The following is a 23723-nucleotide window of genomic DNA, read 5'->3' on the forward strand; positions in this document are numbered from 1 at the left end:
TAATATACAAAGCCAGAAAGGTGAGAAATGGCAGGACCATACGATTTGCAACAATAAATAAAATACTAAACAAAAGGCTCTGCCTCCTGAAAGAGAGAAGTGAGATGTTGTGGTTGAGACGGACAAACGACATGGACCAGGTTCTTCCAGGATGAAAGTAGTAGATGCCATTTATTGCCACAAGTGCATTTTTATACAGTTTTACCAATTCATGTGTCTCTTCACTATTGGTTACAAGTTACAGCAGTAACATCTCATTGGCTAATTTTGCTATCATCAGTGTTACTCTTCTACTCCCTTCTCTCTCACGGGTACATCCTTAATATCTCCGGATACTCCTTTACTCCCATCTTTCTCATGGGTAGGCCTTCATATCTTCAAGGCTAATTTCTGTTCCCATGTCCTCCGTCAGGGAATCCACGGACCCACCGCAGTCCCCCACAGTGAGATTAGATTGTCACAGTCAACCTGTCATCCCTTTCTGAACCTGATATCCAATTCCCTTATTTTTGTACTGACATTCCTTCCGCATTTGGGTTGTGTCTCTTTAGACACAATAAGGCACTGGGAACACATGGATGGTTGGGTGCTCTGATGATATTTCCAGAAGTATCGCTGTCCTCCAGATAACTGAATTCCCAGACTCAGTTATGAACTTCAGAGCAAAGGCAGCACCTGAAAAGCAAGTCCTCTTGCTTTCAAGTGAAAAATGCTTAGAGCATCAAACATATGTCAAAATCACTAATTTGTCATGAAGCTGCTACGGGCTTATATCATCAATCATCTTGACACACTGTACTTGAAACGGTGCTGAAAAGATACAAGTCATTTACTCCAAAATGTTTTCTTTATCTGCGTGCACCCTTAAAAACTTCCATAAGAGCAGTGAAATGTGGGCGCTCCCTACTCATTGTTTACAAGGTGTGTTTAACTTTTGTAGGTTGTATATGAAACGAGAATGACTGAGTCTTTCTTCATTCAGCGGCATTTTTACTCCAAACACGGATGTGCAGCACGTTTCTGAGTGATAAAGAACTTACTTGTGCTGACTTTACCCCTTTAAACTTTACATATTTTCTGCTAATTCCAGTCTTTTTTTAAAATTTACTTTAGATTTCTAGCTAAATTGTGCACAGATCACCCAGAGTACTGTAGATAAGAAATAAACGACTGAATTATACAACTGTGATACATATTTTACCACTATTTAGCCATCTCTGGAAAAAAAGGATATTCCAATGAGACAAATTGAATCAATCCAATTTTTAGGGATCACATCTACAATTTCTACAGTTTCTCATCCCAGTACAAAATCTTATGTGCATGTACCCCAAGGTTTCCCAATAACTTCTGTGAGACTATTGTGGCTTCTAAAGCATAGGTAGCTTTAGCAAAGACAGACAATGTCCTAAAAGAACAGTCTTAAATTATTCTGAAACTGTAAACTGTCTCTACAATGGTTATTTGAAGCTCAATGGTTCTGAAATCTTAATCCTTTCTTGAAATTTCAGGCCCAAAGTAGTGAAAATCTGGAAAACAAAATCACGTCTTGAGACTTCAGTCACAGATGGACTGAAACACACTTCCAAATTCTATGGGATTTCCTTGAATTTCAAAGCAAATTGGAGAGTAAAACCTTATAATTGACACGTTCATGTTTGTCACCAATACTTAAGAACGTTTTAATTCTAGAGAAATACTAAAAATGCAACATTTAGTTCTAGAAGCGCAATAGGTGTTGTCAGCAGCTCAGCGTCCATGCAAATTCAGTTTCTTGTGCAGGGGGATGAGGAGCATTTCAAAGACGTTTTGGCAGTGAAGCAGGATAAGGACTATTGGGCCGATGCCTCAGGTAGCTCTGAAAATCCCACCAGTTTTCCATGCGGTTCCTGACACCTCTGTGGAAAAGTCTGTGCAGTGTAATCCTGGGAGATCCAGCCCTGCGCTCGGCCCGGGTTGGAAATGGAGTTACCAGAAGTGGAAACCCTCTGTAGAGAGCTCAAAAATCCTTTTGCTTTTGTAGCAAATATGTATACATTTCATTTGTGGGGTTTTAATTGGTTTTGGTTTGTTTCTTTCAATAGTTAGTTCGGGATGTTTGGGTCTGTAGGTGGTTTGGGGATCTTTTGTGAAGGCGACGGCTCTCGAGCTCCTTGCAGGAGTTGGGATACTGAGGGGATAATGAGGGGAAGAGCCGACATTGCATTTCTTTTCCTTAAAAGAGAAAGGCAGAAGGAGAGCAATAAAGCAAAAGGCATTTCCTAAAGGTAGCCATTAAATCATTCAACACGCCGGTCCCTCAAGAGCAGAGAGGTTCCTCTTTCCTTTCCAGAATGGGTTTTACTGACCATTTCTCATCCAGTGCTCAGTGTCTTCACCCGGCCCTCCCCGGGCACCCACCCAGACCCCATCCAGCAGGACAGCACCACAGCTCCTCCTGACACGGGCCTTGGCCCATAGATCACTTCCCAAAAACTTCTCAATGGGTCCCCAGTGATGTCCACCGAGGGCTCTGTTTTGCTCGTGATAATGTGCTAATGCTCCGAGACCTGGCATAAATCTTCTCTACGCATCATAATTTGTCAAAGTCACAACATGGGGCTGGAAACCAAAAAAAAAGAAAAATCCAACAAAAAAAATAGTAGGAAGAGATAGAAAACGTGTCTTTTTTTTTCTTGCCTCCCATGTGACTTTTCCCTCCTCCACTCCCCCATCCCTTTTTCTCTTAATCTCTAAACCATCTGATTGTACAGAAATGGTAAAGAAAGGGTTTAGTTTCTCACTCCTCTGTCTGCTTCTGTGTGTGGACATGTTTGTAAATGGAAACTGCGAATTCATGAAGAGAACCTTTGGTGAGGAAAACGCTTTGGGAGAAGGTTGGTCAGCTGGTGCTCGTTCCCAGTTAAGTCGTCATTTAGGCTGGTAAAATTAGATGGAAAAACATGATCGTATCGAAAGGGCCTAACGGCTGATGGGTTTTGTTTTTAATCATCTCTGAGGCCACAATCCCACAGACCACATCAAAATGTTCTCTACAGCTTGTTTAAAGCACAAAGAAAAAAAGTCAGGAGAGAGAAAATCAAACTTGTTTCAACATATTAATTCTCCTGTCTTTTCCTTTTCTAAGTTCCAACTTCTTTTCAACCTTTTTTCACCCACCGTCTCCTTGCCCCGCTGTCATCCCACTCAGCTGCTGATAAAATGGTTCTATTTAAAACACCTCATGAAAATAAATTGACTTGGATGCTCAGCTGCTGTTTGTGCTCTGAAATGCCAAGACAGACGAAGCGCACATTGCTAATACCGCCGTTAATGCCTGCTTAGCGGAGGCCTTGAGGTCCAAAAAGTGACTTGTGATGGCATTTGAGTCCTTTTCCCTCCCTTATGTCTTTATGGTGCATAATAGGTGCATTGGTAGACAAGAAACAAAATAAGGGTGTTTCTCTGGCAGCGTTTAAAGTCAATTGACTCTACTGGGAAGAGCCAGATCTCTGGACCTGACATTTTGTTCATTATCAACGCAGCCAGGTCTTAGCTAGAAACAGATGATGAAAGCTGGTATAAACTGACAGGAAAACTTAGATAAATGGATGGAGTGAAACCAGTGGAGCGCCACCAGAGATGCTCAGTTCTGCTGCTGCTTTTCATTCCGCTCTTATTAAATACACAGGCAGAAAATGACAAGCCAGACTTCCAAGCCCCTCCAAGGAATTCTCCCCGCTGTGATCACCATGCGGCACCAACGCTGCTAAAATCAAGGTGAGCAGCAAAGCAAAGGTGAGATTGGTGCCACAGCTCCAGACAGACTTTGTGCAATTTGGAGTGGCAGAATCCAGCCTGCAAAGCCTTGCAGAATAAGGCAGAATATATTCTACAAGATAATTTTACTTAAAGCATTAATGGATAGGCTTTGCAGTTAGTACTGGATTCCCCGAACCAGCGAGAGAGCCTGGGAACTCTTACAGGGTTAGAATCAGCAGCGGTTAAACCTTTCCTTTTTTGCTTTCTGGCATCTGATATATAGCTCTTTAGCCATTAAATATTAGGCTGATGGGTCTCTCTGCATTGAAGTGGCACCATTCCTGCTCCAGCTCTCTCGCAGGCACCGAAGCTTTATCCTTAGAAACGGTATCTTAAATCACGGCGTGAAATGCAGCCCGTGGCCGCTGCCCGTGCGCGGGGCTGGCAGCGCTCCCCGGCCCCCGGCACAACCAGCCTCACCCCAGGTAACTCTTCAAAAGCAAACTCTCCTAATCAGAGTGTGACGGGCGACACGCAGCCTTGAATCCGGTGTTAACCTGCAACGGAAAACAAGCCGGGGGGGTGTTTCCATGAGGAATCTTGGAAGGCAGACAATGGGTGGAAGGGAAAGGATGGGGGGAGTGCGGAGGGCAAACAGGACGGGATATGAAAGGGAAGGGTCCGTGGCCAAGGTTGGCTCCGAACAGAACGCTCGTGGGCTGAGTTTTGGGTTTCAGACCTCTGCTGACAATTTGCTACACTTGGTATCAGGAAGATTAGAAGGGAAATGTTTCTGGAGGGCTTTGAAGAGGAGAAGGAGCTACACAAGCCTATAATAACTCTTGGTTTTCTTAGATTTGAGCATAAGAACAGTGACAAACTTCACCTTGTAACCGGGCCTGATCCTGCTGTGCTTCTGGGGTTCTCTACGCTCCATTAAACCCCAGGAGTTGGTTTTGGGACTTGTGGAGCTCAAGTCCAGCATCACTGTTTGGGTACCACTGCTCTCCTTGCAGAAAGGACCCAAAGGGAGAGGGAAAACCAAACAGGATGCAAACACAGGAGGTGTGGGGGGGTTGGTGCTGCAGCACCCCATCCTTCTCCTGATGGGATCTCCACCAGCACTGGGAGCACTGGGATGGGGGAAGGGGCTGGGCTGACACCGGTTATCTTGTCCCCCCATCCCCATCCCTGCGCACATAGGAGCCACTCCACTGGAATGATGGGATTTATTCCACGGTGACACCAGTGGAAACTGGACTTGAATCAGTCCTCATCTGATGACTATTTAAGTAGCTTTTTATTAGCTATACTTTCTATAAACAGATATTAAAAGAAAAAGAAATTCTGCTGGAATTACTCAGAGGAAACTGTATCTTTGGAGGCCAAATAAAAGTTCACATAATAGGTCTTCTTTATATGAGAATAATGTCTTCAAACCAATTATATCAAGGAATATAATTACACGCTTACACAGTAAATTAAATACGGTTTTAAACACGAATGAGATTGAATGTCAATTACAGCTTCCAAAAACGTATTTAGTTAAAAGTAATTTCCGCTTCACAGATTGAACTTTTCAAGCAAATTTTATTAATATGGATAACTATTATTGTTTAATGTACAAATGAGATGGGATAGAGTTTTTGAGGTAGTGCAAAGCCAGCGGTTTGAAAGTGCTGAAGAAGGTCAAACTCCAGGGAGAGCTGCAGTGAACCAACGCATCTGTGCAAAGGAAAATCAGTATTTTCAAAGATTGTTATCAAAAATAGATGCTGACTAATGGCTTGTTTAGCCAAGAACAACATGTTTTCTTCTTACTGGGGTTCCTTATTTCACTGTGTATATTTGGCCTCCCTGTGTCATTTCCCTTGCAAATTCAGAGGTGGCAATACGATGTTTGATGTGGCAATGACTCTGGTGTCAAGAAGGTGAAAGCACAGATAAATTGCTCAAAGATACTGGGCAAAGTTTTCAGGCGGGAGCTGAAAGGGAAGAACGGCTTCTGTTTATTTGGTTTAGGTGCTTCTGTTTAAATGGGAAAATACAGCAAACGGAAAAACTGTTGAAAATGTCATGATTATTAAAAATAATTAAGCCAAATATAGAAAAGTCACCAAAATATTGCATTTTAAATATGGATACATACACCTGAATATAGATTGAGTAATGGCTCTGACATTTCAAGTCAGACTTTCAGTGCCCATATTTTTCATTCTGGCATTCGATCCAGCTTGTAGCGTATGATGTTTTATCATAGCGCTGTAACTATTGACTCCAAATGATTATTTGCTTAAAGTTAAGCATGAGCTTAAGTCCTCGGCCGCATTGGCGCTTACGTGGACATTCCCACCAGTATAATATTCCGAGTCCCTCCTGTGATTACAGTATTCCCCACAATGGGAACCCCAATATTACTAAGGACTTTGGCACTCTTGGCCAATGTCAACAGAATGGGAGGTGCTATTTCATTAATTTCCCTTGACTAGGGACAAAAATAACTTCATATATTTCTTGGTTTTGTGTTTCAACCTCCAGGAGAACAATTTTCTTAAAAAGTAAAGAAGTTGGTTACGTTATACTGCAGTTGGTTACATTAGACTGTAATTTCACAAGGCATCAGTGATTCCAGAGACTGATTTTTTTGACAAGGAAAAAAATGAGCACACATTTGCTAGCATCAATAGTCACCTTTCCTCATGCATAAAGCATACGAACACATTTTTGGCTGTCAGCGTTTGAACAACAGAAAACGGGAAGGAAGAAGCGTAGACATGTTTTAAGTTTCTGACAAACGGTTGTGATGAACGGGGATCCCCGCGCTGGCCCGAGAGTGAGGACAGAAAAATGGGTCCCCACGGTGCAGGGCAAGATCTCCTCTAATAACAGAACGAGTGAGCAAATCAGGGGAACCACAACTTTCCTACTGTGTGAGAGACCACAAATAATGGAAGACAAACAGATACGAGAAGGAGCGATTCATTTTCCATGCCCATTAAGTTTTCCAGGTAGAACTGGGTGTCAATGTATTTATGATTCGGTCTCCTATATCTCTTCGGGTCACCCCTAGAGCAGCCTGGAGCTGGATTTAGGGTTTTGGTCCGTTTTGCAGCGTACATCGCCTGCTAAAATGAACTCTAGTAAATCAATCTGCAGCCATGTAAAGCGGGACTCCATTATAAATCTGCAGCAACACAAATGGTTAAAAACATCAGTATAATAAAGGCCACGTGCACAAATCCTGGAAATATTGCAACAAATGGCTCTCATTCCTTTTTTTTTTTTTTAAATTTATTGTTGCAATTTATTTTTAATACTGTACTATCAGTAATAACACAATCACATATTTGAAACTGGTATTAATAATTTTTGCAGCCACTAAACACCTGAAAACCCGCTTCTCCTCTCTTTATTGGCACCCTTGATTTTCATGAGTGTTATTAGTTAAAACAAGGGAGTGCAAGGAGATGCCGTGTTGCGAAAGACCAGGTGTCCATCTGTTTCAAAATAATTCTCCTAGTTATAGTTCAGCTTTAAATGCTTTCAAATCATGTGGTGTTGAATAGAAGCAAATCCATTATTCAGTGTGACAACACATGAGCAACTGCGCTGACAAAGCGCTAACGCAACCCTCCGAGAATCCTGCGCTTCAACGACAGTGTGGACAATGTCCTATGTGCCTTTTCCATGGTGCCTATATACATATGTGTATATATATATGTGTGTGTGTATTAAAAAGGAAGCCTGTGGCAGGGGGAAGAATTAAAACCAGGTCTCTGAATTCCCAAGTTAACCTTTACCACTGGATTATTTTCTCTCTCTTGTGTGAATGCTGCCTGTGCGCACTGTATACAAATATGAAAGAGATTTACTGGAGAAATAACCCTAGGCACAATAATGCATGTGTGCATGCGTGTACATATATATAAATATATATATTCTCAATATCAGCCCGCGAAAGCATTGCCTCATAAAAAGTCTCCGAACACTCAGTAAATTCTGGGCCAGATTTCAACTCATGTTCCTGAGATAAGGACCAGAGGGAGGAGGAAGCAAAAGAGAGCAGCAATCCTTTTATCCTTCTGGCCGCATATGGTAGGGCTATTTCAGCAGATGTGAATAAAAATAGATATATTTACAGTTGCAGTTGGATACGGAATCGAGAAGTGAACACAGAGCAGCCGTTTTCATCGATGCTAATACCATAATAGTCTGGATTACGCAGCGCGCTGTTGCAATAATAACATTCGTTTGCTGTCAGCACTCCTGTGTAAAAACAAATTAGCTGGATGATTAATGAATATCAAACCCAGCATGTGGATTCTCCTCTGCGATGCTTCAGCCCAGTGTGAAATGTGCTGCCGCGAGCGCTGTCTCTGCTGTTTGCGTTGCACATGTGGGTACCACTGAGAAAGGTACTTTCTAACCGCTATATCTTTTCAGGCATTTCTTTAAAGAATAACAATATATAAGAAAAACCGCTGAGAGTCCAGAAAGAGGTGCTGAGGTGAGAAAGGTCCCTTTACATTTAATCTGAGCTCTACCACCAGATCAGCGTCCCCGAGGAAGCTTTACCGCAAACCCTCCAACAAGCAATGGGAGATGATGATCAGTACTGAGGGTCACTTTGGTACTTCAGGGCACGTAGTAACACTTTATATACTCGGTGGTATTTTGGGCCATAATTTGGCCTCGCTGTGAGTTAAATTATTTTAAGCAGCAAAGTAGTTCTTATAGGACCAAGTTAATCAACACCTCCACAGTAAAGAAGGATGAGACGTATTGAGGTGCAGGTGCTATATCCAGTGATTCAATGTGTGCAGAATAAATTAATAAAGGATTACAATCAGTAAGTGAACTTACGGATGCATGCAGTGGTTGAAGGCATTAATTCCAAGTTATTCCAAATGTATAATATAATCTCGTATTCAATCCTTCGCATTACAACTTACAAAAGAGCCAGCTGTGCAATACACTAAATACAAGCAGGGACAAAATGCTGGTTCTTCTAAGAATCTCAGCTTGACAGTTACGTTCTCTCTCATATATAAGTATTCATACAACTCTCAATACCCCGTTCTCTTTCATGACATCTCCACTGCAATTAATTAACACACAGGCTTCAAACTATTGACCGAAGTGCTCTGTGACACAAGGAGCTGGTGAAACCCTGTGCTGTGCAAAGGAGGTGGCTGTTGTCTGGGTGACAGCAGTTCTGGAGCTCAAGGGGTGACAGTGACATTTGTGCTGGGACATGGAGCAAACACACACATGCACGGACCAAAGTGTATTTTGCTTGTTAATGAAACACCCCAAAAAAGCCCAGGAGCGGTCACAGCAAGCATCTGCTCCTTCTCCTTTGACAATCTCCTCCTCCTCGCCTTGATTGCATTTTCTCCTTTAAACTTCTGCATTTTTACTGCTTCCTAGATCACAGACCTGAACGGAACCAGAGCGAAATCTGACCACAGACAACTGGCATCCATCATCAAAATACTCCTCCAGAGATCGGCTCTTTGCTTTCCTTGCCATACATACACGGGGTGCAGCATTCTGGGCATTTTAAACCTTTTTCTTTTTGTTTTTTCTGTTGTTTTACTTGGGAATATTCACCCATCTCTTTCAGGGGTGTTTTAGACAATGCTGCACAGAACTTCCATGGCGAATAGGTAGATGAATGTGGGGTTTTTTCTCAGTAATTAATCAAGATAATAAACGACCAAGGTCCCCAATGTGCCCGGGTGCCCTACAAGGAGTCGACTCCGTAAGCCCTGGGTGGTTTTGCAATAAAAGGCAAGAGCGTAACTGGTTTTCCTGTGATCAGCGGCACTGAGCGTGTTCCTTACTGAGGGACTCCAGGCTTTTTAGCATTTATGGGGTTAACTGTGTTTTTTATGTTATATATACACACACATGCGCGTCAAGTAGTTATATAATATAAAAAGGCTCTTTTCTGCTATCCCCACAGCGTGCAATAGGACTCCACATATAGCACACCCAAAAAATTAAAAAATAATAAAAAAAAAAGCCCAAACACTGCCAAAATCTACATTTTCATTTGGCAAACTAGTTAAATCTATTCATAATCTGGTGCCTGAATCAAGTTTCAGACCAGACTAGACTGCCTTGGCTCCTGGTTTTTGTTGCTCGACCTGTCTCTGACTGAATTTAGCTATGATGTTACATCTTTAGCTGTAGAAAATTTCTAATAATGGTAGCCTGTTTTATTTTGCCACTGGAGGGTACAAGTTCCAGCATTTCCGTACCGGGGTCCAATTGGAGCCAGTTTCGGACTTTTTTTTGGACAGAAACCTTCCTTGTTGCTTTTCACTGTTTTCTTTTTGCTTTTTTCTTTTTGTTTGATTTTATTTTCATCATGTTCACTCTCACAGCTTTCAGAAGGCGGAATGAAAACACAGCAAATCCGCAGTGAAAGGTGTGGTGTCGAAAATCCATGTTTACCAAGTCACCTGCATCAGTGGCGGGAGCTCCCCCTTTGCCCCCCAGCAGCTGATGGGGATGATGCTGAAGATGATGCTGAAGATGATGCTGAGGATGATGCTGAGGATGATGCTGAAGATGATGCTGAGGATGGAGCCAGGATTTCTGGACCATCTCTTGGGACTCGTCTCCTCCGTATGAGGCCATCGCTCACAATTTGATTCAGGTGGTGTGGAAACAAACATTAATTGGAGCTATATTAATCCCCGCCTTTGGGCACAGGCAGTAAGACCAGCACTAGTAAGAGCCTGTTCTGAGTCCAAAAGGAGATGCCCCATCAGCGGTCGGAAATGGAGTTGAAATTTCACTCCCTGTTCTTATCAATTTTAGCTCCACCAAAGCCATGAGATTGCTGTTACACCCCTGGGGATCTCGGTTGACACGTTGCTATAGCATCTAGAAGTCTTTTATTCCCAAGGGCAAGGAGGAAGGTTGGACCATGCCATGGATGGCTGGGGTGGAGGGACCCCCATGTGGGCAGCAGAGACCCCTGGGGACACCCCGGTGGCTCAGCGATGTCCCTCGCTGTGGCTTTTGACTGACTTCTCCTTGAAATAATCCAGTTCAGATTTTCCGTGAGACCTGCTGCTTGCTGGAACAGGAAATCTTTATAGTTTTATATAACACTAATAGGCCACCAGAAAGTTTGGCTATAGGAATAACTCTACGCAGAGAATTACAGAATGTGGAGAGAAGTCTCATTTTTGGTATATAGAGATGAACCAGAGTGATTTAATGGGCTTTGGTAAATTAATCCAGGATCTCAGTTTGGGCTCGGTTTGACATGACCCTCACTAAAACTAGAAAGGAGCAAAATCTCAGGATTTGTTTGGGAAACATTGTTTTTTAAATTTTAGTTCAAGCGTTTTAAGGATAAGTGAAGCAACAAGAGAGATTCTGAACCGACCTACTTGTAAAGCTTTAGCTGTAAAAGCACCATGTGCTGAGGTCAAAGCAGATGTTGCTTGGGTGTTACACCTTTGTTTTGAATCGGGAAATGAATATAAGGAGTCGATTTGAGTAAAAAGGTTTCACCTCTGGGTTTTGTCTCGATCAGAGGGAAGACGTGTTCATTCACCACACGCTTATGCATAAATCCGCCTTAGAGAAACAGCAAAACCAGGGAATGCTGATGCTTAATAGGAGGATTACATGATTCTGCAGCATTTGTGTTAGAACTTGACTGGCATAAAGTCTCCCGGGGGTACATGGTGAAGGGCATAAGGAGGGTACACAGTTCAGGGCTAATTGGGGCTGTTTGGAGCAAATGCAATAAAACCAGGGAGCCAGAAGGCTGTGCTGAGCTGCGGATGCTCCACCTCGCCAAGTTTGGGTGGGTTTGTGTTAAATTGGATGTCTGGACTTTTTTTTCCCTGCCCAACCCTCCTCATTATATGCCTGCGTAGAAAATTTAGTTACCACACCTTTAATGAACTTAATTTCCTAATTCTGACAGAGTTCCCATTGCCAGTTATTCACTCTCTGCTTTTTACACACTTGTTCAGTGTAAACTGGTGATATTATTATTATTATTATTATTATTATTATTATTATCATTATTATTATTATTATTATTATTATTATTTAAACCAAGTATCTCTCCATGGCCAAACACTGGACTTATTATTTTCCTTTCTCTTTAACTAGTTGAAACATAGTACATAGTAAATTACGATCAATATTATCTTAGAGAAGGGATTCCTCCGAAGTTTCCACTCTGCGGGGACCATAGTAAAAGCAAAACATTTCCTGCCTCGTCCTTTCTGACCCTTCATCTTCAGACCTCACCAGAACGACGCCACTGAAGAAGCAAACACGCTGCAGGACGTTGCTCCTTGGACACCAGTGCCAAACCAGTGCCTCCAGTTAAACGCATCTGCAATGCCTAAGGTTTGCATGAACGGCAGTGCGAGCTGAGACCTTCGTGGTTTAACTCCCATGAATCCAACAGTGCTCCATGGAAATTTTTTTCAGGTATTACAGAGGTTGTTCTTCAAAAATGTGAATTTGATGTAATTAAGTTAAGCCATTCTCAGAAGACTAGTTCTGCTCTACAGCATTGCTGAGAGGGTATATTGAATGATCCGCTCTCTTAAATTCTGTAAACTTAGAGTAATTTCATAGTGTCCTAATACCTGTAGAGCCTTACTGGCAGGTAATTGAATGTGTCTTCTAATCAGAGCATTTAAATGGTACCATGTGGCAAGCAATATAATGCCAAAACAGAAACCTCAGGCAGGGAATAGTCGCAAAATGACCATTCTGCATACTATTGATGTAAAAAAGGTGGGAAGGGGGATTATAAAAGTGTGAGGTATTAACACATAGGCTCCCATAACCTGGTCTGATTCTCCAGTGCTATGACTACACAAAGGAGTTTATAAACCCTTTATAGCCCCCTGCTTCAGGGACCCATTATCAAATTTATCGTGGTGTTTGTATGTGTGAATTAGCCACTAGTCTCCACTAGATCTATTTGTATTGACAGGCTTGACATTTAGAGTTCAACCCAATGTGTTTCCCACAGTCACATTTGAGTATCATTTACTCTCCTTTCCCATTCCTATTCTTCTTTTTGAGGAAGTCATCTGGGAGAACCTGGTGCTAGTGATGATCATCATTGTATTATACGGAAAGTGCAGAAATTACAGAGAATTTAACTGCAGCTACTTGGTAAATTTGCTCCTGAGGCTCCATTCTGGGAAACCAGGTTGTCATTGATCTCTGAGCCTCCGCTTCTAAAGTGCAACTGGAGTGTTCTGCAAGAACTAAAATCACCACTGGTACAGTGCATCGAACTCAATGAATTTTTGACTGATTATTATTTTAATGATCCAGTGAGAGGGCTGTGAACAGTGTCTGCTTGCACACACACCTTGTGCTGTTATTCCCTGCACAGCCCCATAATTTGCTTTAAAGAGAAGAGCAGATTAACAAGAGGGGAAGTGCATTGTATGAGGAGTCCCCAGTGACGTGAAGTGCCCATGAACCGTCTGATTTTTCATCCCTAATCGGATATTTCCATACAAGCATTTTTGTGAGTGAAGTATAAATGTGTATTTAATCTTTCTTGCCTGTGGTAGTTATTCCTGCAGCTCCCCGTGCCGCTGCACTGCCTGCTCAAAGTTAGGCAAGAGTTTAACAGACTGAAGACTAATTTGCACATGCACTATCACACCCGTGTGATACACAGCAGAAATGTGCCATGGAAATAAATAGATATTGCACCTTTAATAGCTACTGCATCCCTCTGAAACTCTCACAATAGATGACAAGTTATCATAACATGCAACCTGTTCCGTTTGTTTTGCATTTTTTCAAAAGGTAGATTGTCAGCCTTTGCTCTCAAACATTTTTCCAGAACCTCTCTGTTTTGATGGTCAAAATCCTCCTTTCAATTCAATTCACTGTCAATTCACACCTGGTAGTTCTTGTTCTCAAACCATTCTTCAATTCCAACAGCTTGCCTCCCACTCTGCAATTTAGTCCTAGCATATTTCCAGCAAACAGTCATAAATAAGGACTATTTGAATTGTGCTTTCAGACTCTAAAAAGTGGCGATGGCAATTTATTCTTCTTTTAGTCAATAGGAAAAGAAACACAGGTTTAATGTGGGAGATTTTCCCTGGGACTGCACAGTGGGTGATGCTCTGGACCCTTCTCTGTGCCTGGGGGAGCAGCCACGTGCCAGAAAACCACATTTATTTCATATCAACAGCAATGCGGGGAAGGGGACGGTGGGTTTAATCCATGACACAGGTCTGTCTGAACCAGGTTGTCTTGCCATTTCCATTCTGGACTTACCCAAAGAGCGCTTTCTAAGTTAAAAATGGGTATTTGGTTTCTGGATGGGAAGTTTGCTTTCTTTCCACCTCGTTTTGGAGTTCTTTAAGATAAGACTAAATATTTACAAAGCTGGGGCTGAGATTGAAGTACGTATAAAAACACCAGTGTTGCTTAGGAAGAAAACAGACAAACAAACAAATTTAAAATAAAATACTAACCCTGCAGTAAACTCTCAGGGTAAGGAAATGGTGACGGGCTTACCCAAAAATCCTGCTGATTAATAAATATATTCTGTTAAAGGGGATTGGGGAGTCTCCACCTAACTAACGTACAGGATTAAATCTTTTCTCCTAATTTCCTCGTTTCCAGAAAAAAAATACTATTCTCTTACACCGTGTTTTATTGACCAGAATTCAGCTGTCTTCATCTCTTATTACTGGTCAGGCTGCTTGGTTGGATCCAAAACACCGCTTTGAGCTTGGTTACCTGAGCAGGAGGAGGAGGCTAAGCCAGGTTTATCTCCTGGGGCATTGAGCAGGCAGTTTAGTCGTTTCATTCTGGTATTGCCAAAAGTCACTACAAATTGGACAAACCAACGCTCAGGAGGGTTAACTCCTATATTCAGCTGAGGTTATAGCCACTGCAGATGGGACACAACTTATTTCAGCGTATCATGCTGGATTCAGACCTGCACAATCTCCATCTTTGCATGGGAAAAGCTTTTCAAAGCCTCCAGTCTTATTATGCAGTGCTGGACGTATCTTTTAGATATGAAACAATTTGGAAATACAGACCACTATCAGCTTTGTCAAATACTAAGTTTAAGAAAACATGGGTAAGGTTAATACCTTTATTAATCCCTGGTGCCTACACGCTATTGTTGGTGGAAGCATGTCTTAATGTTATTACAAATTTGTCCCTTTTATCCCACTCCAAGTTACTTTTCTGTACCTCGCGCACAGTATGAGGGTATCAATAGTTTCTAACATAAACAACTTGCTGACCGTTGGTGGTGTTTTTCCTGCCTTTAAGACAGCAGTTGTTTCCCCTCACCTCGGGGAGCCATCCCAGGAGCCCGAAATCCTTGGAAATGGTGGGCCCGTTTCCAAACACATCCCTTTTTGTTGCAGACAGCTTTAGTCAGCTACAGACTTGCAGAAGCAATTACTGCAAAATTGGCTCGGCCCGCCTAACGTGCCTCTCCAAATATTGTATCGAAACAATGATTTTCAGTGATTTAAACTGTTATTTATTCCCCAAATAAAACCCCTCATCATTCCCACGTATTCTCCCTGAGTGCCGCGCGGTGCGATGTGGGTTGTGATGTTCCTTCCCGGCACCAGCCAGTGTTTACATCTTTGTCTGGCACCACATGAAACCACGTTTGCTTATAAACAGGCTGATATGATCAGTGAACTTAGGAATGATGGATCATGGACCATTTTTATCCTTCCAAGAGGACCTGTGAATGCCCTGGGAAGGTTCCTTCTGAGATCTTTGTTGTTAGTTATTTGCTTTCCTTGGACTACGTACGCATGGTAGAAGTGATGCTGGATGTCTTTCCTATGTTGGTGATACAGGCTTATTTCTTAAGTAAATTAAGTGTAACTTATACCTATTGACTTGCCATCTCAACGTCATGTCATCAAAAAAGGCAGCGATTTGTAAGACAGTGCTGGTGGCTCATATTAAAACCAACCGGGTGGAAATCAACATTAATCTAACATCATTATCAATTCACCACAAAGAAAATCAACTAAAGAACTTCACTTGATTTCCACCAGCATGAAACAAGCAGAATACCTTGTGGAGGATTTAGTCTAAAGTTTCTAAGACACGTGTAAAAATATTACTTCAATTTTGACTGTGTTTCAAAACTTACGGTATGTGGTTGTTCCTGGGACTGGACGTTTCCTTGGATCTTGCTGGACTAACTGGGGATTATGTGACCATTTCAGTTGACAAACTTGCTGACTCAGCTGATGTCCTCCAACCCAATGACCTTAGATTCCTGAAAAACAGAGGATACTTTTAATTTTTCTTAAGTGTGTAAATGTTTTATGTGTCATGCAAGGTACTCATTCCCCTTCTCCAAGTGTTCTTCAGGAAAATGTAAATGCATGCAAATCAATCATAATAATCCATATCCACATCCATTTGGATGAGGCAGTAGAATGTATGCGCCCACGTGGTATTTTAGTTGAAAACAATCCCATAGGATGGGAAGCAAAAAGGAAGGTGGGCGACTCGGTTGGACCTTTAAATATTTTTTTATATGAAGTGAATTTAGCTGAGCACACATTTTGAAGGGCTGTGCTGAGGCCGATGCCGATGGTTTTGCCAAACCCCCAAAATAATTTACAAATGTAATGGTCTGAGGGATTGTTGAGCAGCATTTGCTGAAAGCTAAATTCAGTTCATTGGAAAGAGGTATTTTGGCCTTATGAAAACAACACGTTTAATAGGGACACATAAGCAGAATAGAATAGACTAAAAACCTGAAGATTTCAACAGCAGCTGGGCTGGTATTTATGGAAACACAGTGATGTGTACAAAACAACAAGGACATTCTTGTGGCTGTGATGCCTTCATTTGTTGTTGTTCATACTTGTTCTGGTAAAAAGAGGCAGGAATAACAGAGACTTTTTTTTTTAGGAACAGATGTGTTTTTAAAATATTGGTTTTCTGCTTCCAAGCATGGGTGAAGCTGATTGAAGAACGAGGAGTTACCGAGAGCTGCCAATCTGACATATGGACCGTGTTTCCCATCTTGTCTTATGAGTTAAAAGATAAAATCAATGACTGCATCCACTACCCTTCTCTTGTAGTATTTGGGTAGCTGCTTGTTTTAATCTTTCTCATTAAACGTGCTGTGGAACTATGTAAAGATACCTGCAAATTTTCAGATTCAGCAGGAAGTGGGGTTATTTCATACGGGAGTGCAGCACATTAATCTGGAAGTATATGGCAACATATACTAATACAAATCATACAGTCAGGCTCGACACGAAGGGACTACAGAGCACGGCTACCCCTTGGCAGCCTTGTCTCGACTCCCGTGATCAAAGCTCACATCAATCACCTAAGCCCAGGCAGCCGCCCAAGCTGGGAGACACCACGCTAGACCCAGCTTAGCCTAATGGAGTCATGTCTTTAAACCAGCAAGAAGCTGGCAAACGAACAAACAAAACGTGATTGTATCTTACACGGGGCTGAGGGAAGCTCTGCCCTCCGACCAGAGGTGAGGTGAGACGGGGTGTGGGGTCATCGCCAGGTTCTCTTTGAGGACCAGAACATCTAAGGCGACTCAACCCACCAGTGACGGCTTTTTTTCCCTTAAGAAAAAGGCTTGGTACTGCTGTTGTGGAGATTACCAGGACTCCTGCGAGCATCCACAGGCGAGGAAATGGAAATTGGAAATGGAAATTCCTGGTATGAATGGCACAGGGTTCAGTTCTAAGTGATAACACCTCAACAGCATCTGCCTCCAAAGGAAGACTCCATGTTCTTGTTCTTCTGGCTAAAAAGCTTTGGGTCAAGAGAGTTTCTGTGTTGTCTTTGAGTCTGGAAGCCGAACTGGATTGGCGACTTCCCCGTGTCTTCTGCTGATGTCTGAATAACACTGTACGTATTGGTAAATTTTTTGAGAGATTACTCACAATAAAAATAAACTACTGGTTTGTGTACCAAATCGAAGATGACCACAAGTGGAAACCAAAGCAAGTAAATAAGGCTTTTTCTTGTAACTCTTGATAATTATTGCTCACATTTGAAAGAAAATAAAAAATGGGCAAAGTCTTAAATGAATGTGGGTTTCCATGTTGCCTTAGTACTTGAAAACAAGTTTTTGAACTAAACCAAGTAATACATTTGGAAGCCTGCTTTTCCAGTCATGATTTTTGATCAGACAACTTAAAAGCTGGAACCACTTTGGCTAAATTTTGGTGGTCCTACAACATAGTATGTGAAACACAATCATCTCAGCCGTAATACTATTTCCTCACAAGAAACTGCTTCCCTTCTTATTCCACATGAAAAAATAAACCTCGACACATGCACAGCCTGAAGTTCAATAATCTATCACCTGTAGCTCTCCAGCTTGTTACTCATCTCTATTACGATGATGAATTTAGGAATCACCTGAAATCCCCCTTTTTAGTGAACAGAGCAGCCAGCATTAGCTCCAGGGGCACCACGCCATGAAGGGTTTACCATCAAAACCCAGTGGCACGAATGGTCTGCATTTTACAGGTGGACGGCTGAGGCAGAGAGAGATTTAGTGTGGATTTTTCCTGCTCTTTGGCCACCTGAAAATTAGGCATCTGGCCCAAACTAGTCACCTAAACTCTTCGTAATGAAAGGAGGAGGCAGACATATCCAGAAGACAACTCAGCCCACTCATCTTGGACTGCTGTCTGACAGAGGGACGATTCATCCTCCCGTTGATCATCAGGGGATCCTACACAACTTGGAGGACCGGGGTCGGGCTGGATGGATCCCAGCTCACCCATCTGCCTGCTGCTCTGGGCAGGTAGGAAACCACCCCAGACTGACATTGCAGTGCTGTAGTTTCTTCTTCTGCAAGAATTTGACCCAAACCCCTCCCAGACGTTCAGAAGCCCCCTCTGGAACACCGTGTCCATTTGGCCGTGCTCATGCTCCTGGTCCTCCCCTTGCCCTGGGATAATCCAGGCTTTAAACCGAGCTCAGGAAGTACACACAATCTGAGAGCAATTCACATGGCTTGCGTTTTCTTGGAAAGATGTCAGCACATCACCTTAAACTACCACAAAAAAACACTTGGGAAAGAGAATTTGACATAGGTAGCTGTCAATGACAGTACAAAAAAAATCACCTAATGTGCAGAACTATAGAAATTAATCACTATAACGTATCAAAAGCAGACAGCTGCACATGCAGATCACAAGTGCCTGCCAAGGAGTGGCATCATCTGGGCAGAATTGTCCCACCATTAAACAGAAGGGTGGGGAAGTGTCCTCCTCGCTATCTAAAGGTACTGAAGACATTTAATTCGTATTACTCATGGTATTGCAGATGTCTCTAAGGTGCCAATGGCAGTTATGTTGTACTAAGGGGAAAGGAGCACCCATGATTTCTGTTTCACGAAGGGAAGATGGACATTGAGAGACAAAAAGCTCCATCGTTCAGTCTGTTACACCCATGGGCAATCAGACCTCTGCTCCCAGCTACAAAATCATCTGCAGTGCCCCAGGTACCCCAGCAAACAGCGGTACCAGCTGCCGTGGCAGACACCTTACAGCAGCCAGACACCAGATAACCGAACACTAAGAGATTTCTGTCTGTATTTGGCAAGTCGACGTTTGGACCGAGTCCTGAAGAACAAGAACACCCAGCTAAATTAGTCTGAAACATTTCCAAGTCGTGGGGCTGCATATTCCAGACCATTAGCGACTGAAGTCCTTGGGAGCCCTCACCTCTCCGGCGAGCACACGGATGCTCTGAAAAGGCACCTCGCATCACTCCAGCTTTAGGAAACACAGGCTGAGATGGTTTTCAGTCCCTGCCACCCACACCCCTCCGCTGATACCGTGATAATTCGCAGCTATTCCCGCAGAACACATCCAACGGCACAAAAATTCCCCCTCACATTTAAACAAACAAACCCAACTAAAACCACAGCGAGCTCTAAGGGAGGAATGGATTAGAGCAACGCATGACTCTATTTTCCCCAACACTTCTCCCACTCACAGATACTGAATGAGATCCCAGTCTCTTATTTAACTCTGCTTACTGTCAAGACTTCGGAAAAAGGGCTACTGCAGCTTACATTTTGCAGACTTCATTGCCATGCCAGCTCACACCTTCTAAATCCCAACTCTATTTACGCGAGGGTGGGGCGTGTAAATCCACGGAGGAATTATTCTAACGAAGCAACCTACTGCCACCACTCGATCGGAACGAGCTCTGCAGGACGGAGCACTGAGCTTGCCTGCAAGGGCCATTTCTCTTCATCTTAGACGTGGAAAATATTTAATTGCATGCAAGCCTGCAGTACTGTATGAAGAAAGATGCATTATGCTACTGGGGAAATGCACGGTGAAAATAAATTTGGATCTACGTCCATCCTGGGTGCTCAAGGAAGGAAGAATAAGCACATACAGACTGTAAATGCAATCCCTAAAACACCTCCTGTACACGACACTTAACGTGCACATGCTGACCAGCCATCTCCATTATTTTAAAGAGTTTTTTTCCTATTCCAGTGATTGACAATAATTACGTACAGGGACAAACACAGCACAAATTGGTACAAGCAAAATTGCAAACAGAATTCCACAGAGGCTGTGCTACAAGGTGAAAAGCATTGGAAGGAGTGGGCAATCGGTGGGATTTTTATCTTTTTAGGTGTTTCAATGCTGGAACTGAGCAACCTATGGAAACAGCATCATCTCAGGAAATAAAAGAGTGTGAATTAGAAAGGGGAGGTTATTGCATTTCCAGTAACAGGTGCCCAGAGGTAGGTACAACGTACATACACAGCTGGGCGTTTGAAAAAGCCCTTTTGGCACTTCAAGCCTGTACAGGGTGGTACAAGAGAACCAAGAGCTGCGGGAGCTTTGCCACGGAATTCAGATCAGATTGGTACCCAGCGAACATCCCATCCTTTACCTTTTCAGAGACTACAGTGCTATAGGTCAAAGACAGCAAAATTAACTGGGCTGGAGCCACTTAAAGTCCCAGCCAAGCACTGGGGAGTCATGTTGGAACAAGACAGCGCTGCCTGGTGCACCAGGTCCGTTTGCTGAGCCACCATCCAGCTTCTGAAGGGAAGTTATAGCCAGGTGGGAACTGGTCTCTTCTCCCAGGCAGTTAGCAATAGGACAAGGGGACATGGGCTTAAACTCTGCCAGGGGAAGTTTAGGCTGGATATTAGGAAGAAGTTCTTTACGGAGAGAGTGATCAGGCATTGGAATGGCTGCCCAGGGAGGTGCTGGACTCACCGTCCCTGGAGGTTTTTAAACTGAGATTGGACATGGCTCTTAGTGCCATGATCTAGTAAATGGGCTGAAGTTGGACCAAGGGTTGGACTGGATGATCTCTGAGGTCTTTTCCAACCTAGCCAGTTCTGTGATTCTGTGATTCTGGTGGCCACGGGTACCAACGGGTTCATCAGCCATGCCCTGGGCAGTTTCTCATCCCAGCGCATATGTGGAGCGCTGGCGACCACCCCACATCCAGCCCTGGAGCTGCCTCTGCTCTCAAGCACATTTCTGTTTCTGTAGCTCCCTGCCTGCGTTTGAATCTTCGGCAGCCTTGGTAAGACGATGATCTAAACCGACCTAAATTCCAGGTCAAGCAAAATTTCAGTTAATTTCACTGATGTAATTTTTTTTTTCAATTTTAATTGGCATAAGCCCTCTGGGGCAGGGACTTTTTCCAGGGAGCGCGTGTACAAGCTGAATTCACCGATGGAGTCTCACAGAGTCTTTGAAACCCCTGATCTCCAAACTTCTTTCATATTTAGCCTCTACACATTCACATCAGGGTGTTCCTACCACCTCAGGAAAAAAAGAGGCACACACACACTCAAAATTGGGGGCACAGGGTGTGATGCTTACAGAGTCCTGCCAGAAGCAGCCTTTTCTGCAGATTGAAAGATCAGGAAAACATAAATGCAAACAGAGAGCCCATTAAACACTGGTGGAAAAATGGAAGCCCTGGAAAGTCTCCAATATAACCAAAAAGCAGTCCAGGACTGGAGTGATTCTGTGTTTGTTTTCTGTCCATTTTTCATGGTTTGCTCATTGTCACTTCGAACCCTCCCAATATCATTAATAGAGCTGACCAATGGTATTTCTAAGAAAAATGTTTTCATTTAAAAAAAAAAATTTCCTGAAAATAATTTTTCTGAATGTGATGATATATTGTTGAAATACTCCCTTTTCTATAAACAATTGACTTTAGTTAAGCAATGTTTCTAGAAAATTTTACTGGAAATGTTACCAAATCTTTGTCAATTCATCACATATATAGCATTCTTACCTGACAAAATACGTTGGAAAGAAGTGCAAAATACGGTCATCTGTAATACGATAAAATGTAAGAAATGTTGCTTGTGGTAGCACAATAGTTCATGTTCTCAAGTTTTGAGTGGCTCTAACAACCATCCCCAAAATTCATGCCATTTACAGTGTTGTGACTCAAGTATGTGCTGATGAGGAGGGGAAGGCTGCTCAGCAAAGCTTAATTTCAAATGGGCGCCTTTGAACAACCGTTCTGCCATCCTCGCTGTCCTCAGACTTGGAGACACTGGGTGAATGGACTCTTCTTTCCCATCCCACCAAAACGGAGAATCACATTGGTTTTCCTCACTTTCCCATTTCCAACACAAATTTTGGCATTGAATATGCCAAAATTTCCCTGTTTTAGAATCATAGAATCATTTCAGTTGGAAGAGACCCTCATGTCCATCGAGTCCAACCATAACCCATCCTTCTCTTCCTTTTTCTTTCATGCTATTATTTTATGGATGCCCAACTCCACCTGCAGACTAACGCAATTCATCAAAATATCTCCAAATTAACCTCATGGGAAGGTTAAGATGATAACATGGGACAAACTTCCACTGAGACACGTGGGGATGGATGGACTGGGAAGAACTTGGTGCTTCCAAGACCCCAGAAACCTGGTGAAAGTGATGGGGAAGGAGCTGGTGTCCCCCACCCCGGGGCAGAAGCACCTCGCCCATGGGCAGAGCCAGGTGGGACCACCCCAGGTAACACAGGATTAGGTGTGGCAAGGGAAAAACAACTTAGGAGTAGCCAGAAAATGACACACAGGAGATGAATTGTGACCAGTTTAGAGGGAAAGGAGGTTCCTCAGCTACGTATTAAAGAAATATCTTAATCACAGTAATAGCTTAATTTTGTGTATAATTACAAACTCTGCTCTTCCTTCACTCCCCCACCCTGTCAGTGGTTCATTTTGCACACACAACATGCACACTAAATATTACCCTGCCGTATATGTGGGGTACTTATTGACACAGATGCAGAGCGTTTTAAAATGGGAGGAGGGGGGAAGGGAATGGGGAAGCACTGGAGCCAGGACACAGGGCCCAGCCCCACTCCAATGGTAATTTGTGGTTTTTCCTCCAACATTTAGTAGCCACAAAGAAGTCTTAGAAATTTCTGGTCAGAACCAGGACTCCCCTGTTCCTCTGCAGACGAAACACTGAGCCCTTACACTCCAACGCAATAAATATTTCATCTGGTTTGGGGGGAGAAGGGGTGGAGTCCGGCAGAAATTGTGTTTCGCAAATGCAAATGACAGCTCAGACCCTCGAAAAGCCAAATCCTGCCTTGGCCCCCACCTCCGCACGCGTCCAGGAGCACAGGGGCGTCTGTGCGGGAAACTACAACAAGTGGGAGAACCCATATTAGTAACTGATTGATGGAAACATCACACACAGGGGGGAAACTCAGGATCAAAGTCAGTTTGCAAAGACTCATTAAGAGACAGAAATATAAGTTTAAAACACTTTGCGCTGCATAGATGCTGATCAATAACCAATACAGCGCCAGGTTAGAGGACAGATTCCCAAAAGGAGATTTATTTCGCCTTCTCCTGTTTTACTCTGCAAGTGTTTGGTCAGATTTTGGAGCATTACACTTGAGCTTGATCATCCCTCTTTGCCTTCTGAAGGCACTTGC

At 43.0% G+C, this 23723-nt stretch overlaps 1 long non-coding RNA gene across 1 annotated transcript; it reads right to left on the minus strand.

The window, feature by feature from the left end:
* Positions 1-300: 300 nt before the first annotated feature.
* LOC139829360 (uncharacterized) lies at positions 301-19879 on the minus strand. Its single transcript, XR_011741814.1, has 3 exons — positions 19838-19879; positions 15911-16039; positions 301-2214 (listed from the first exon to the last, which is right to left on the minus strand). It is a non-coding gene; the product is annotated as an uncharacterized lncRNA (long non-coding RNA).
* Between the last annotated feature and the right edge of the window lie 3844 nt (positions 19880-23723).

The sequence above is a fragment of the Patagioenas fasciata genome, chromosome 18 (genome assembly GCF_037038585.1).
Source record: "Patagioenas fasciata isolate bPatFas1 chromosome 18, bPatFas1.hap1, whole genome shotgun sequence".
NCBI lineage: Eukaryota > Metazoa > Chordata > Aves > Columbiformes > Columbidae > Patagioenas > Patagioenas fasciata.